This window comes from Oncorhynchus masou, chromosome 5 (genome assembly GCF_036934945.1).
Source record: "Oncorhynchus masou masou isolate Uvic2021 chromosome 5, UVic_Omas_1.1, whole genome shotgun sequence".
NCBI classification, from domain to species: Eukaryota; Metazoa; Chordata; class Actinopteri; order Salmoniformes; family Salmonidae; genus Oncorhynchus; species Oncorhynchus masou.
Window position 1 is genome coordinate 68,841,771 of NC_088216.1, and position 3,480 is coordinate 68,845,250.

General features: G+C 42.9%; 1 protein-coding gene across 1 annotated transcript in view; it reads right to left on the reverse strand.

The window, feature by feature from the left end:
* LOC135529712 (chemokine-like protein TAFA-4) overlaps nucleotides 1–522 on the reverse strand; it is a 74,137-nt gene extending 73,615 nt beyond the window's left edge. Inside the window, exon 1 of the mRNA XM_064958293.1 lies at nucleotides 339–522. The gene's annotated coding sequence lies outside the window, so the exon portion shown is untranslated. The remainder of the gene's footprint in view (nucleotides 1–338) is intronic.
* Between the last annotated feature and the right edge of the window lie 2,958 nt (nucleotides 523–3,480).

Here is a 3,480-nt window from a genome sequence, read left to right on the forward strand (position 1 = left end):
GTTTCATTCTTGTATTTTTCTCCAAAACGTCCTCCTCTCATAGGGTGGTCATTGAGCAAATTGAGCAGAAATTGAGTACACTATAGAGACCCAGAACATTAAAGTTATTTTCCCCTTTAGCAGTAACCACCCCTCCTCTGTGCGGCATGAAAAATGGTAGCCTGGCTAGTGCCTACACCTTCGAAAAGCAAAGTCGTCTCTTGACCCTGGTCCCTATTTCATTAGCCTATCACTGAACGTGTGCGCCCGAGCCCATGGAACAGTCACGAAACAAACAGGAAAGCAGGTGATCTATACAAATCAATGCAAGGAATTAAGAATGAAAAATACCCTCTTACCTAAATCCATAATCAAATTGTTTAGGAATCCGGGGGATAGTACGCTTGCTGTGTTACTTTTTCTTCACTTCACTGAATCCAGTTTCCGACTTTAAACCAATCCTTACAGCTGACTGCCAATCTGGCGAAGCCGGACACAATCAGGCGAGCAGCAGGGTGGGCTACAGTTTATCCAGGTACCACCGCGCTGGAGCTGGGTGAGATGTCTGAGTTTGGTTGCAGACTGGATCCACCCTCTAGTTACAGTATCTTACTGCGTCCCATAACAACGGAAACCAAACGAAGACAGTGGCATAGAGATGTAGAGGTTCACGACAGAAAAAAAGTAACCAAAAGTGAATACATCCAAAAGAGACTAATGTTTTCTAAACGTTCAACACTAGTTCATTGTGTTCTTGACAATGGTCCCCCGCCAATGCCCGTCAGACGGGTTCGCTATCCGCTGGAGAGATGCAAGAGTGATGGTGATGGTAGAATGATAGTTGCGCTCCCCCGCGCGCACACCTCTCGAGCTGGGATCGATTTGACAGGAGAATTGTGAGCTGTCTTTCCCATTCTGAACACATGCGCTGCGCCCGCCCGCCCCATTTGCAATCTATCAAGTATAGGCTACGTTCAGTGATGTCATAGTTTACAAGTCGCCAAGTGAGGGATGTGCTGAAATGACGGCATGGCAAGTCTGAGGAGAAAACCAAGTGATGATGACGAGCTCAGTGCGATCCAAAAGTTATTCGTTTTTGTCAGCATTGCGTTTCTGTGGGCTGGGGGGTGGGGGTCCTCTAATCGTTTTTAGACAGATTGGCAGATGCTCAACTATAGATCAATTTAATCGATTACACTTATCATCACATAATAGGCCGGCTCACTTCCACACTTCAATCACATTACAAACGCTGCATAAATATCAATAGGCCTACTTGATTCTGTGCCCATCTGTAAGCGCGTCGGTGTAATGTAAACCCCCGAGGTGGTGTTAAACATCATTTAATCATCTCCGTCTCACAGATATGCTCCAAGAGAAAAGCTATCATTTATTTGATCCCAAGATTATTCTATGAGGGCTTTGCGATTGATTGTTTAGCGCAGTAGCTAATTTAGGCTAGTCATTAGGCTTTGGCCAGGTCGATGTCCGCTAACGACCTAAGGTGAGGAGGATCCGATATGTTCAGATGTTTTTCATGGAATATCATATGAAGGGGGCTTATCTTTCTGCTCACTAGGCTATATGTTTATAGTCTACACAACTTCCGTTACATTGATCGAATAAGCGAAAAATAGGCCTACTGTAGCCTATGCTGCAGAAGTGAATGCTTTTGGTGGAGAGAGCATTAAATAAAATGTGTTCTGAGTGTGCTCAGATAAAACACGACTCGACCCGGTGCAATTCAGCCAGTATATTCAATCTCTCCTTGCGATTAATTTCCAGCATCGAGTAGTCTACACTTCTATTGCCCAGGCCCCAGACATTTATCTAATACAATATTTACCACAGACTACCTCGCGAAGCTCCACCCTGGATTTTTACGACTTGGTTTAAGTGAGCCAGCGGCTAGAATGTGAGCTGTAAAGTTTCAGTTGAAGGTGTAGACTACCTCTGTCTTTGCATGTCACTTAGTTTCATGGTGACTCGTTATTTCGTTCTGATTAGGTTGTAGGTTAACCTGGGCTAAAAGTTAGCCTACATTTATGAATGTGCCTGTCTGCATGAAATATAATTTTAATAGACATTTGAGAAGATACCGCTGCTTTGAAAATAACCATGGGAAGCACATACAAACGAAACACTACAGGCTTCAAATGGCACGTGTCAGCCAATGTTGCCATTATCCGTCACTGACTCTCAGCAGTCTGCCTCTTCTTCCAATAGAGGACAGGGCCGACCAACCAGTGCTCCCGCACATTGGCTAACCAGGCTATCTGCATTGTGTCCCACCCACCACCCGACAACACCTCTTTTACGCTACTGCTACTCTCTGTTCATCTTATATGCATAATCACTTTAACCATACTACTGTATATAACCTGTCTTTTTACTGTTGTTTTATTTCTTTACATACCTATTGTTCACCTAATATATTTTTTGCACTATTGGTTAGAGCCTGTAAGTAAGCATTTCACTGTTGTATTCGGCGCACGTGACAAATCAACTTGATTTGATTTGAACCGTTAAGGACAGTGGCGCGCTATAGGACTTCAGAACCATGGAGAGCTCCCGCATGAACGCTTAAAATCCGCTGTTGTCTGCATTGACTCAGCTGTCAGATCAGCCGCCAACCGTTGTTTGAATCAACTGAAAAGGATGTCAGTATATCTTGACAAATGTGTGAAACCACCAGAGAGCTAATGTGATTGGAAAATCCACCTCGTTTAGCGGTGTGGATGTTAGGCCTTTTAGCTCAAGTGTGAACACGGCTAATGGGTAGGCCTACATTCCAAGCTGCTGGCCATTCCGTTACTACTATTTCATCAAAAGCACTTATCTCATCTATCTTCCGCAAACGGCTGGGTTGTATTGGACCAAACCAAATTAACAGAAGAAAACACTTTACTGGGCATTAAGGTATGAGGTTAAATGGTGTGAAATTCAATTCATGCCATCTGTTTCTCGGTGCATATTGTATTTTTGTATTTTCAGCCAGAGTAGCTATTTTCAAAGAGACCAAGTTCAGGAAATCAAAAGTGCACATTTGTAATAGCCTATTTATAATATCTTTCAATTTCAGATATCCCATTTGGCATGCCAGGGTTTATAGAGGAAATAGTGCTGAATGCGGAAGATTGGAGTAAAGGGCAAGACGACTCGTGTTCCAGGGACCCAGGATATAGGATCCCTTCTGGGACTATTTCCACCCATAATCGTTGTCTCATGGAGAAAAACATTATGGAAATATCTAGTCATAACTTGAGGAATATTTCTTCCCCACTCAATCAATATTTTCACATTTATCCCCTGAAAGATTATGTTTTTCTGCTTTGCGGGACGCCTGTAGGAGTGGTGAGGTAAGATGAGCTGACTGTAATTGATTTATCTCTGTTCAGTGGTGAGAAATATTTGCTTTATAAAATAAATTAGATTAGGTCGAGGTGATACACAATATAATGGATATTGTGCATAAAGACAAGTGGAAATGGATGAGAGAGG